The 14,618-nt window shown below is 35.2% G+C and overlaps 1 protein-coding gene across 4 annotated transcripts in view; it reads left to right on the forward strand.

Annotated features, from left to right (window-relative positions):
- The window catches only part of bcl9 (BCL9 transcription coactivator), a 114,736-nt gene that overhangs the window by 45,124 nt on the left and 54,994 nt on the right, over window positions 1-14,618 (forward strand). For 2 of the 4 annotated variants that reach the window (XM_059552737.1, XM_059552736.1), the window contains exon 1: window positions 12,125-13,060. The exons of 1 other annotated variant lie outside the window; for it this stretch is intronic. The gene's annotated coding sequence lies outside the window, so the exon portion shown is untranslated. Of the gene's footprint in view, window positions 1-12,124; window positions 13,061-14,618 lie in introns of those variants that run through there. One more of the 4 variants, XM_059552734.1, reaches the window with a different exon arrangement.

Genomic DNA, 14,618 nt, shown 5'->3' on the forward strand with positions numbered 1-14,618 from the left:
TTGCAATGCGGAGTGCTCGGGTATGCACAACTTGTAGAAACAAGTTAAAATGGCTTGGCTGCCTCAGTGAATGTGTGTTCTGTTAACATTATCGGTTAAGTTTAGTTAAGTAGTAAGTGGTATGTTATTTTCAAATGCGACAGAGCATTAATCTTTTAGTGCCACTCACTGGACATTTCATTTCTGAACTGCCACAATATGTACAACAACAAACAGAATGAAACGTTGCCAGATTCATGTTCATCCATTTCGGATAAAACCGAAGATGCTTTTAACGCCGCTCACTATAGATATTCCACTTTGGAATATTCCACTTTGAAATCGTAACAAAATTTTGCAACAACATTATGAGCACCATTTAATGCTAACATGATATTTCAAACCTCAGATATGTCCGGATTATAAATTGGAAATCCGTTTAGTCACAAAGCTTTGTAACATACATTCTCGTTCAAAGTGACTTTCGGTTACACTAATTTCCAGGACAGACCCTCTGGAACAACCTGGGGCGGAACATGGGAAAGTATCGCGCTCTAGGGAAGAACAGTGACATATTTGGGCTGAAATTATAGTACTTCTCAGTTCCTGGGTCAACACTGCTAAGGTTTGAGCCCACAACTTGTGTGTTCACAGCTCAGATCATTACAGACCACAATGTGCTGTATTCTGAAATCAATTGATAGCTTTATGTGAGAAACAGGCTGAAATGTAAGTTGTTATCTTCCTCAAAGTTATTTATTTAAAACCTGAAATTTTTCTGGCTAATTCTTGCATGTTTCATGATGCATCAAAAACAGCTTAAGACATTATTTTGGTTGGTTCGTCAAATTAAGCTATAATGTATTGCTTCCAAATATTTTATATAGTACAATTCATACCATACTATGTTTATGGTGCTTTTTTGTCTTTTTTATAGCTCAAAAGTGGAAATAATTGTTCATTTTCATGTTTGTATAGCAAAGATCAGCTCAGGCATTCTGCAAAATATCTATTTTTGGGTTCCACAGAAGAAAGAAAATCATGCAAATTTGGCATAATTACACAGCTTTCCTTATCTGTATGAACTATTCCTTTCATGTTACTGATGCAATGATTATCTGAAAGCTATGATCTCATCTCTGTCTAGAGTCAATTAATCAATTAACTTGCTAAAGTGCTCCATATAGCCTTCACATTTTAAACCACTAATGTAATGCTGGTGGTCTACACTGTTCATCTTCTGGTCTAGGAAGTATAGAGCCTCAGGCAAGGTTGAGTCAAGGTGTTGAGCTTAATTCAAACAGGGAGAGAAAAAACTAGATGTGAAGCTTAAGGTGAAAGATTGAACTGTATACTATTACTTCTTAACTAGAACTAATGATTTTAATAAATAATGACACTCATTTGTGGTTTGGGTCTTATTCGGTGCTAAGAGGGCATTTGTGGCAACACAAAGTAGTTGGAAAAGAGGGCAAAGAACTCTGCATGTGTAAGAGAGAGATTGCTTTGCCTTTCTTGTGTGTGTGTGTGTGGGGGGGGGGGGGTATTTTTTAGCTTGTTCCCTCCATGAGAGACTGTGCTGCAGGAAAACTATGCTTGTGTGTTTCAGAAACAAGCTTTGGTGTTAATAGCAAAAACTTCCACAGCTCACACATGTACACACAGAGAAACAAAAGGCTGCCCTAAAAAAACTTTTGATCTTAATGATACATACAGATCGACAGGAAGAGGACCGATACCAGACAAATGCTTTCCAGAATTTTATTTAGTCTTTACTTCATTTTATTATTTGAGTATTTGTTCTAATAGTGGATTTTTGCACTTTGGGTTAACTTCTGTTGCTTTTAAATGTCCTTTATTAATACATTTTCACCTGACTGTTGGACCTCTGTAGCTAGATAATAAGAAACAATATTAACCAGTTTTCTAGTCTAAAAATTAAAGACCAAATGAAATTTACTTCATAATCGTGCCTTGTCTTATTTTGCAACATTCAGCAAAAGCTTTTTTTGTAAACTATTCTGCAACAAAAATCTTTTTCATGAAAATTTTTATTACAAGATTGTTTGTATAACATATTAGAAATATATTAGAAAATTATAAATTACTTTCCACTGGATAAATTTATGAGCATCAGATTTTAAGCCAATCTCATTTATTTGTACATCTCACATTCATTCTTGTATTGAATAGCATTTTATGTTTTGCTCCCCACAAAAAAAAAAAAAAAAAAAAGCGCACACACACACACACACACACACACACACACACACACACACACACACACACAAAGACACACAAAAAACATCAGAGCTTTGATCATAAAACTAAAAGTTTTAATCATCTTACTAAGACATTTTTGGAAGATTGAGAATGCAAACTAATATTTATTTGCATGTTATGTAAGTAGTTTGTTATACTGTTATAAAGATATAATTGATTTACTTTACAAGCTATTAGGATTTCATCTTACTTTTTGGACATGTATATATACATATATATTATTTTTCATTTTAATATACTTAAATTGTTTACCACTTACTATTCAATCATAAATAAACACATATTACAGAAGTTAAATGTTTCGCGAATAGCCATTTTGTTATTTTCAAGTCGCCATGCTTCTATTCTGGCACTGAATGCCCACTTTTGAGTCAATCAATTCCAGATCCAAGCCCACTCTACATTATTTCCTACTGAACATTCAGATACAACACATTACAGACATTAAATGTCTTGCGGATGCCTTTTCATGTTGTCTTTAAGTTACGCAGCTTTAAATGTCTATTAAAGCAGTACCACTCAGGTCAGAAGGCGAGGACAACCTCTATCAGCGTTGATGAAACAGCATGTTGTATCCACACAAAGCTTGTAGATATTAACCTTCAACCTCATTTACCTTCCTCGTTTAGGATAGTTAATTACAAGGGTCTGGCCAATCTCTCGCCATTGTGTGTGTGAAGAGTGTAGTAGACAGTCAACTCATTTGTAGGCACTACAATGAACACTAATTCACGGCCATGTAAGTGTGGCCCTTAAACGGGTAAAGACTGAGGTAATAACACTTCTGTTTACATCCGTAGAGGTCTCCACTGGTGACCCTAACTGATGCTGTGAACTTTCATTGGCTTGCCCGTCTCCCTGGCAACAGAGGCCCCGCCCCCACGGGACGTTCCAACCACACAGATGGCTCCCCGATGGTCTGTTTACATCTTATTTGCATACAGAAATTTCCACGTCTTGTCACTGTCACAACAGACGAGTGCGAGGGATAACTGCAGGGGTGCTACTCCCCATCTCAAACGCACAAGACACACAGTTCACAGATTTACAAACATTTGTTTTTGTCTGGTGACAGTTATTACTTTTTAACATATCTGGATCCAGAACTGTTAGAAAATGAGTAGGGAAAGGGATTGGTGTTAAGTGGTATTTGTGCATTTGCATATAAGTGAACCAGGATGTGAGTTAACAAGGTCAATATGGTTATGTATAGTGAAAAGGCTTTGTCGGAAGGTATTGATTTTTTAATTACGTATCTTGCCTCAAAATAGCAGCAGAATGGCGCTCACTCTATAACAGCTGGCTGCAGACCCGGGAGAGAATAAACCTCATTGATATTCAAACCGCTCTTTATCAAGGGGACAGAGACCTGCAAGAGAGAGAGAGATGGGCGGAAGAGAAAAGAAAAGAGAAAGTCATGTTCACTATTTGCATTTGTGGAGCTGTTTCTTTTACAGCATAGATTTTTAACAAATAATTATCTCCCCCTCCCCCACCCGGTATCATGTGAAAACCATTAGATAAAACTTATTGCAATATTCATTTTTTTAATCTTAATTTCTCAATTAAACACACTGTTTGCTGCTGTACCTTTATGAATTTAGGTGTGGTATTTTGACCGTATTTTGACAAATTTCAATTTCAATAATAATCCATGATCCGGAATTTCATTTGAAGGCAAAAGATTTCCCCACACAAATTTTGCAAATGATTCATCACACTGGACAACAGAAAGATACCTGGTTTGAAAGTGAGTTCTGTGTAAGCTGTGCTTCATACATCGCTACACTATTTACAATAGAAATATAGCTTTAAGCCTGCCAAATATCGCTAATTTGACTTTGCCTTGTGACATCACAGTGACAAGTGACTGTGTGTTCATTCATTCAGCCAATTTGTTTAATATACTGATTCATTCAGAACCAAGCAACTCTGTTAATGAAAGAGTCATTGAATCATTAACATATTGATTCATTCACAAAATGAGACATAACTAACAATTTTGGGTCTAGTGTAAATTACTCAATTTTAATATATTTATGCAATATCACACTTGTAATCCTGGAAGGTGTTTTTTGTGGAGGACGTTTTTCTCATTACTGTCAAAGAATTTACGAGACAAATTATGACTAATAGAGTAATAAATATGAGTAATAAATAGAGTAATAAATATGCAGTTTAGTTTAGAGTTTGAGTGTATGCCTATATGCCTTTCTGTGCTTGAATAAGATGTTGTGTGTGTTTTTAGAAATTCTGGATGTGCTGTGGGTTTGAAAGTGTGTTTGTATGTGTTCTGGCGTTCCTCCAAGCGGGTCGGGAGGCCCAGTAGAGAGCAGGGTGGCTGCATGGGAGGAATATCTTTCTCTTGTCTTGCTGTATGCCTTCATATACCTTACAGCATTCTTATCTAACAGTATTTCCTCCCTCCACTGGCATCAGGCACAATCTATTGGTCCCTGTTTGATTGACAGGTGTTGGCTCGTAACTTTGAATGTTCCTCTTGCTCATTTTGAGGTAATAACTTCTGATTGTGGTGGATTGAAGCCAGCGTTTAAGCTAAATAATCTAGGCTAATGACTGCGCTCTTCAATTATTTATCAGACTCAACACACTCGCTCTGCACAGTATATATAGACATCCTGCTGGCTGGTTGGCTGGCTGGCCTGATGACCTAGTGACTGACTGGCAGCCGTGCTGACTGGCCTATTTGCCACGATCTGCTGAGTCACGTTGCCGATGGGATGGAGGGGCTCTGTTCCCAGATCTGCACTTATACTGATTCTAATGTGTATTGATGTACGTTTGTGTTTCACAGAGTCAACATTTTTCTTGTTTTCTATGCTTTAAAGACCCCAATTAATGGTCCTCCGTTGATGTATTTCCTATGAAATCTATCTATTTATTTGTCTGTCATTATTTTTCGTCAATCTATGAAATCAGTTTTCAAATTGTAGTTCATTAAATGAACAATAAACATGTTCCACAGACCTAACAAACTTAATTTTCTAAAACGTTTTAACTGAAAAGTGTGTATAGAATGGAAACATGAAATGGTGATTTCCAGGCCTTGAAATAGATAATTACATATTGAAATTTGCATGGCTTTTCAAGTAGTTCTTTTATTATTATTTACTATTATAGTATATATTTATATTGTTTATTAACAAAACATATAAATGTTTGTTTATTAATATTAACTTTAAATGTTTTTTTTTTCAGTTTTCGTTTAATTTTATTCATTTCGTGGTGCTTTTTTAATTGCATCTTAAATTTTTCCTCTACTATTTTAATCTATTTATATTTCAGCTTCATTTCAATTAATGCAACCATTTTTAATAGTTTAAATTAGAGTTAACAATAACACCCAGGTCTGGAAATCACATATTTCCAGGTTTTCCACCAACATGAGAACCGCTATAAGGAACACAATTGTCCAAAAACGTTTTAATGTGCTACCTTTAGGTTACAAGTCCAGACGGTTAACCACTAGGCACTCTGGTGTGTGCTTAGCATTTAATAAATCCAAGTAATTAGGAGCAGTGTTAGGTCCATGGGAACATCAAGGACACCTATTAAAAACACTAAAGCTCTTTAAACCGCTCTCGTGTTGCTATCTGAGAGAAAAGATGTGGGCATAAATGTGTTTTTGAGTGAAGAAAACCAAAGTCTGTTTAGGAAATGTCACAATGGCCTCCTCAGCCACCCTGACAACCACAAACCGCTAAAGCTACATTACAGTAAACACCCTCTAGGACTCACATACACACTGAGAGACAATGGTTAACGTGAGAAGGAAGCAAACAGATACAGTCTGTGTAAATGTTTATTAAGTTTAGATTTGTCCACAGTGCAGTGTGTTGAGCTATTTGTGCCTCTAAGGGTAGAAGGCAGAAGACACCTGCATCTGAAATGTGGCATAGAATTTTGTCTACAAATGTATTTGAATGGCTATATATATATATATATATATATATATATATATATATATATATATATATATATATATATATATATATATATATATATAACAAATGAAATTGGATGAGACTGGATGGCCTGAGGGCGTAATTTGGAAAAGGGCCAATGACTAATACATGTTTATTCCCTTTTAATAATATAATTACCTCTTCATGTACAGTTTCTGTAGAACTTTTTTATTAGAAAAAAAGTATTTGAAAATTATTTGAAAAATAATAAATTGTGAAAAAAAATAAAGAGACAAGAAATTGTTTGGGAAAGAAAAAAGATATGGAATAAGGACGCATCTTCCGCAAAGAAAGTATAATGGGAAAACATCATATGTTCAATATTGTGGCTGAATGTTAGCTAGTTGTGTATTAATTAAAGAGTCTAAATATACATACAGTACAGACCAAAAGTTTGGAAACATTACTATTTTTAATGTTTTTGAAAGAAGTTTCTTCTGCTCATCAAGCCTGCATTTATTTGATCAAAAATGCTGAAAAAACAGTAATATTGTGAAATATTATTACAATTTAAAATAATAGTTTTCTATTTGAATATACTTTAAAAAGAAAATTTATTCCTGTGATGCAAAGCTGAATTTTCAGCATCATTACTCCAGCCTTCAGTGTCACATGTAACATCCAGTCTATCACATGATCATTTAGAAATCATTCTAATATTCTGATTTATTATGAGTGTTGGAAACAGTTCTGCTGTCTAATATATGTGATAATGATCCTAAAAATTCAGCTTTGCATCACAGAAATAAATGATAATTTAAAGTATAATAAATTTAAAAACAATTATTTTAAATTGTAATAATATATCACAATATTACTGTTTTTTCTTTATTTTTGATCAAATAAATGCAGGCTTGATGAGCAGAATAAACTTCTTTCAAAAACATTAAAAATAGTAATGTTTCCAAACTTTTGGTCTGTACTGTATAAATATATATATATATGTGTGTGTGTGTGTGTGTGTGTGTGTGTGTGTGTGTGTGTTTTTTGGCGTGATTAAATATATGTGTTATAGGCATGATTTGAACTAAAGAAGCGTAATGTTTTATTCTATTGTTGCCAGGCATTAAAAATATGAATTAAATATAATATTGACACAAATTGACATTTTTAAGAAATTAATACTTTTATTCAGCAATGATTCATTAAACCGATTAAACATGACATAAAAGACGTTTATAATATTACAAAAGATTTCTATTTCAAATAAATAATTTTTTTCAAAGACTGCAGTGTAAATATATATATATATATATATATATATATATATATATATATATATATATATATATATATATATATATAATAAACGTAAAATCAGCATATTAGAATGATTTCTGAGGGATCATGCGACAATGAAGACTGATCTATGTAATGATGAGAGTAATGATGCTGAAAATTAAACCTTTATTTTAAATTATAATAATATAGAATATTACTGTTTTTACTGTATTTTTTGATTAAGTAAATATAACCTTGCTGAGCATAAGACACTTTCAAAAACATAAAAAAATATTACCAATTTCAAACTTTTGACTGGAAGTATATCTGAATATCTGACTCTCATTTAGGAATCATTTAGGAACCGTACTTGAATGTCTATACATGTCTATTAGATATTAACTGTATGGTACACCGAGATGAACTGAGTGAACTGATTTGCTGGATAAATCCTATCACTTACGAGCGCAGGCTCAACCTGTTGCTAACCACTGCACCTTGGTAGAGTTAATAATATTTACATCTTATACTGAGCATGAGGCATTTATGTTGTGTGCTGGTGTTGCTCTGGAGTCTTTCTGTGTATATCTGTCTACCAGGGTTAGAGAGAAATGTTTCCTATTACATTGACAGAGCGTGTAACACAGAGATGAATGAGATGGAGGCCGAGGGAGAAGGAGGGTAGAATGGCAAGAGGGAAATAAACTTTATGGAATGGAGAGACAGTGGGATAGACAAGGATGGATGGTGCAACTAAACTATTCATGTTGCCAAAATCGTAGAAATAAATTACAAAGGAGGAGTGGGGGCCCAGCAAAGGAAGTTTGTTTTGCTGTGACGTTTGTGCAGAGTCGAGAGATCTTCTGTCCTGTCGAGACGGATATGACAGCGGCCAAAAAATCTTTCCTTCAAACTTCAGCCAAAAGTTGAAGAGAGATCATAACTCTCTCACACTGGCAGCACTGAAAAAAACGTAATCATTGCGCACTTGATCACACAAGCATTTCACTTCTTACCTAGTTAATATACAATAAAAAAAACTTGCTCAGGTTAAGTGAATGCATTATTTAATTTTGTAAACAAATACACAGAAATGTATTTTTATAACTCTCTATTTAATTCAGAGCTTTGATATGCTATTATCGAATAAATTATAGTGCTTGATTAAACTGTTTGGTATTAAGTGGCATGTTGATGACATGTTAATTGTTCTTTTCAAAACACATTTATGCGTTTTTATGCATCTGAAGCAGTTGATATTTGACCCTGAGGGGACGAAGCAAGAGCAACACGAGAGGAAAAATAGATGGGATGGTTAAAGAAACAAATTTATGTGGATATTATAACAACAAAATAGAATAGATTTTTTTTCTTTTTTACAGAAAAATCATGTTAAACATTTAATTATCAAAATGTATTACATCAGGCTTTTGAGGGCTTTTTAAAATTTTGATTTAACCTAAAGGTACAATAAACTGTTCCTTTTAAAAAAAAAACTATTATTACTGTTATTTCATATGTCAGGTTTACAGGGTTAACATTTGACAGCTGGATCAAGTCAGTGGTCTGTATCCTGGTGATGAAGCAGATCCTGTTTGTGCTCTTTCATTCAACCAGATGTCACACATAGACACTTAATGTTCAAACACACCTGTGCCATATGGCTCCAAGGGCTTATGTTCCTTACACATCTTCATCCTCATCGTCTTCATTATCAGAGCACCTAACAAAACTTGTGTCAAATCAACAGTAATGTCCAGAACAGGTACGTGAAAGGCTAGTTAGACAATTGGGATCTGATGGGTCACTGCCGCAAGGGGTGCTAAAACAGGCATTAGAAGTCATCTACAGAGAGTTTCTCTTTCAAAGACGAGAGTCTTATTGAGTAAGTTGATTAAACTGTTAACAAGCTACCTGAATAAAAGCACTGCCACTTTTTTGACAGATGTAGCAGTTAACTACTGAAATTACCTTGACAGTAATGCAAAAATGGATGGGAAGTATTTCCGCTCAAAAAACTTGGTGCTTCCTTTGTTGCACTTTGCAGTACTTTGTACTTGTCTAAAAGTGTGTCTCTGGCCTAAAACGCACCTTTGACCAGTATCCTTTAAAATGACACTGTACTTCAATCAGGATTATTATTGCTAACTAAAAATAAAACCATAAAAAAACATCAGTTTTAATACTAAAAAAGTTAACTGAATTTAAAATAATAAAAAAAATATTTTATATTGTATTTCCTTTAGTTTCTAAGGTCCCATCAATTAACTTACATTACCTATCAATGCATTACATTTGTTACAGTATTTATTCATCTTTGTTATTAAAAATACAGCTTTTGATTATCATTTCATATTAGCATCATATAAGGTTCTTTAATTTATATTGACAAATAAAAACGTTTGTTTTTAATAATAGCACGTTAAATTGAACATTAACTTAGATGAGTAAACCTTTTTCGTTAATAGTATAGGTTAACTGATGTTAATTAATAGAACCTTATTGTAAAGTATAACCAAAATATTAATGAAGACTATAAGAGTTTATCAGTCATACTAAAATAACACTGACTCCACGCCAGTGTTTAGTATTTTCCACCTCAGTTGAGCTCACTAAAGTATGTAAACAGTGTCATCTGTCCCTGTTCTCTCCTTCATAGAGCAGAGAGGTAAAAGCTTTAAACTCCACTAAGACACCGTCATGTTTTTTTTTTGCTCTCCTGGAAGAGAGTTAATACGTTTCCTTTCTATCAGCAGGGAAGCACTGTTTGCACGTATCACTGCTGGAGGAAAAGGCAACAGATCGTTGGTTTTCCTCTCCTTTGTTACCTGGGGGGACCCAGTTCAGGACGCAGCAGTGGGTAAAAAGCGAGAAAGCAATTGCTAACATCACAGGGAATTGAGTACACCCCAGGATGGAAAGAGAATGTTGTGCTGTTGTTTTTAGCCGCCCCCTCGCGTTGGGGTTTGTTGGTGGTAGTGACGGTTCAGGATTAGATTGCCAGCAAATGCATTTAATCCCACGATTCTAACCTCTCCTCTTCCTCAGCATTTAATATTCTGTAGTGTGAACAACAGATACTGTTTCAGTACCTCCAAGCGCTCGCTCACTCACACACTAGTTATTGTTTTGGTGTCGTCGAAATTAAGAGAAATGTATTTTATTCTCCTCTCGCTCTCTATTTCAGGCTTGAATTAATAGCAATTTCTTGTTGTTTAAATAACTAAATATATTTCTGCTATTGCGCTCATCTTATACTTATGAAATCTGTTTGTATTCTGCCTCTCTCTGGTTTTGCCTCTATAAGAGGTTTGTTGTCATTGTGTGTCAGTGGAACGGGGTGATATAAGGATCAGGTCTCTCCAAATGACATTTAAATGTGGGATCAGCAAAAGATTTTAGGAAAGATTGTGGGATCTGTGGCATTTTTTTGTGGCAATGTGTTTGACATGAACTGTGTGCTCCCAAAATAGACAAAAGACACTATCTGGATTTTTCTGTTGAATGAATACATTTCTTAATAAAATATTGCCACTTGTGGCCATTTGTGTTTTGGAGAAACCTGTCAAGAACATATTTTATCCTACAATCAAAAGAAAGTGTATATAATTATTTATAAATATATATGAATTAAGATTTAAAGTATGTATACATAATGGTTGTGTATTTATTCAAATGGTGGCATTTATTATTTTTATGCTGCGCTTGCTTGGATGCATGGATGCAGTACGTGTTCTGGGAATTGTTATGAATACCGCATATTCAAACTCATTTTACTTATTTGACATAAGTAGGGAATATTCAGACTTTGGGATTGGGTAAAGACTGGATGATTTTTTTATTAATGCATCACATTAAACACTGGACACAGAAGTTGTGTGAGCTGGCCTGGATTGCTGCTGGTGGTTTTTGTTTTTTGTTACTCTCCTTTTGCTCTGAGCGGGTTTCTATCGCTTATATGTAAAGGTTTCATGTAAAACTTAATGTCTTTTCTTTTGTTGTAATAATAGTTAGACTTGTAGTAATTAATTTACTTTTATTAGCGAATAAATATAATTCAGATATTTTCATGAGATTCATTTTATTTATTTGCTATAATGTTGACACCTTTGTATGATGATCTCATACCCTTTTTATTATTTTATATATATATATATATATATATATATTATATATAATTATATATTAATTATATATTATATATATATATATATATATTTAAACTGTTATTAGTTTTTTATTTTATATTCCTATTTTCTACATATTGTAGTCAATATTCAATATTTTACTATGTATGAAATGACTACTGTCATGTTCATTGGCTGTAATATGTCTGGCACTTAAATAAAAATTATAATAATTTTGACACCTTCTCTTACCTCTCAATGTCTCTCTCTTAACAAACCGTCGCACACTAGGATTCAACATGTCTTTACTACACAGGTGAGCTCTTCTTTGCGTTGATTAGCCATTGCATAGATCTGAATAACAAAGAATTTCAGGTGGGATCTGGCACAGTGGCTCGAATTGATCTCCGGCGTCAGTCACTATATTCACTGGCGAGTCAACCTGACCTAGAATCGCTACTTATTACAATATGGACTGAACCATCCGGCCGGATCACAGAGGGGGGTGGCGAGCACACATCAGCAGCACTCGCTCATCTCTGATGGGGGAAGCCATGTTAGTGCCGTGAGCTATTTAAATCACCCTAGTTTCATAAGGAAAGGCTGCGACTAGCACGTTTTGGGGAGATTGAATCGCTCGCGAAGCCCCGTCGCGCGGAATCGGACACCCCTCTGTGTTTTTCCAACAGCACACTTTTCACCATTAAAATATAGCGGCTTTTCCCAACCACTGTAAAGGAGAGCAGTCCAAAGGATAAAGGAAACAGAGTATCATTCTTGCACCTAAAACATATGATGTCGAATGATATCGCAAGAAACATAGCCCTACACGTGTGCCGATATAATGTCTATGAGGACTGAAGCTGCTTCTCAGAAGAGATCTATGTGTCGCTGCAGCCAGCTGCGGTTATTATTTGATCCACTGCTATTTTGTAACGCATTTAACTCGCTCCACTTATACACCGCAGACGTGTTTTAAAGCGTTTATTCTAGTGGCTCTCTAGCACACAAGAGTCTGTGGGATTTTAAGCTCTCTCGCTTTCTGTCTTTGGCCAGGAGCTTGATAAAATAGCTCCCCTCCCCCAAAGCTTTGGCGAAACAGGAACAACTTCTTCGAGAGAAAAAAGGGCTGCACAAGTTTGGGACGTCTTGGATCCGCCGTTTGTCCATTTGTAGTCCGGAGCTGAGATTTTTTTCTTCTACACCGATTCTTTAGGTTTTATTGAGGATTGTCGTCTTCCTTTGTTAGCGAGAAGGCTCTGGCATCCATGCTCTTGAATTTTTTCTTTGGAAAATGGGATACCTCTAGGATTATAAAAAGGGGAATGCGCTCGCTTGTGGAATAACTTCACTTTTTTTCAGTGGGAATGGAATTGGCTGAGCCCTGATTTATTTTCTTTAATTGCAAATGCATTGGGAAAATTGCTTTATGTGGAATATTTGCTGTTGTCGTGCTCAACATGGGTAAGATTTGTTTTGCTTTCGTTCATACTTTTCTTCCATGCTCGATTCGCCTCGCTCCCATTGAATTATACGTGATTTAGGAAACCCCAAAGAATGTCTCATCTCGGATTATTTCATTTTAAACGTCACAAATAAATAGACTAAGTACTCTTAATTTAATTAGATCGTTTAATAGATTTTCTTTAAAAAACTTGCATTCATAGGAAGGCACGTATAACTTTCTTGCAGATGCCATTATGGCTGGAGATGCTAAAGGAAGCTTGTTTTCCCACCCCGGGGTTTTCCCTGTCTCATATCTAACTTCTAATCGCAACGCATATCAACTGTTCATTTAAAAACACTTATTTCAGAATGCACCGTCCTTTTACATTCAAAACACGTATGTTTCCCATGTACACGCCGTTGCTTCCCTCAACTTCCCTCGGTTTTTGTCCTCTTCAGAGAATCCAGCAGGTTACAAGGAAGTTCGTGAGGCCGCAGCAGCAGCGTGTTTTCACAGCTCTCCATTGTTACATCAAGCCCCATTTACTCTTCTCACAATGTTGCTAAACCCCTCGTTTTGTTACCGTGTATCCAGCCAAACGTGATACGCCACTGGACTGCAGATATAAATGGTGTTTTGTTGTCTTTTAGCTTCCTCTGTGTGCAGGTATCTGTGTTGGGTTACTCGAGAGAGGCCAGGCCTGCACACAGCAGGGTGGATCACAAATGAGTAAAAACATAAAGAAACCACGCAAACCTTCTTCAGATGACTGTCAAAATCTATTTGACCATAGGAAGTTTTGTGCTTGAAATGTGCTCAGTATAGATATGCTCGTCACAGTCAAGGAACTCTCATACTTTGCATATTTGTGATATTATTCAAAAGGAAAGCCCATGTTTTCTGGGTGTGGTTTGCCAAGCATGAATATATAACACTGACTGTTTTATTTATAGGTATTACAACCTTTGGTTGCCCTGGTTTGAACTTAAGTGACTTTTAGTGCATTATGTACAAACCTTAAAGACTGGTCTTTTATAAAGTGTTGTGAACTTGCCAGGACTGGATCAAGACCACAATTTAGATATTGATGAGGAGTTAGGTTTATTAACAGCCTCAAATTTGTTTCATAGTGAGGAGTAAATGCACAGATTGTGTACTAAATTGCTGACTGTATGCTATCAGGGGTTATAAATTGCAGTGTTTTTCTTGGTGAGGAAGGACTGACCTTTTAAGATACAGATGCTTTTTGTTGAGTTTAAGAAGTAATATCTTATAATTTAACTACTGTGTGTTTGGGAGCCTAAGCACCAATCAATTTGCATGCTCATTTGTACTCAAAATCTCTAAAGAAACATGACAGTGTGCTAATGCAATGCTTGTTTATTTTTTCTGATCTGAACCTTGAATGTATTTTGAGAATGGAGTTCTTGTTGTGCATATCCACAAAGTGAGTCATGTAATTGCTGCCGTAGGTTTGGCTTTGTCAAGAATTAGCATGTGGTGAAGTTTGTTAGAACTATGGAAAGTTCTTATATTTCTCGGATTTATTCTGGCTAGAATTTTATTCGTTTTGGC

Source organism: Carassius carassius, chromosome 6 (genome assembly GCF_963082965.1).
Source record: "Carassius carassius chromosome 6, fCarCar2.1, whole genome shotgun sequence".
NCBI classification, from domain to species: domain Eukaryota; kingdom Metazoa; phylum Chordata; class Actinopteri; order Cypriniformes; family Cyprinidae; genus Carassius; species Carassius carassius.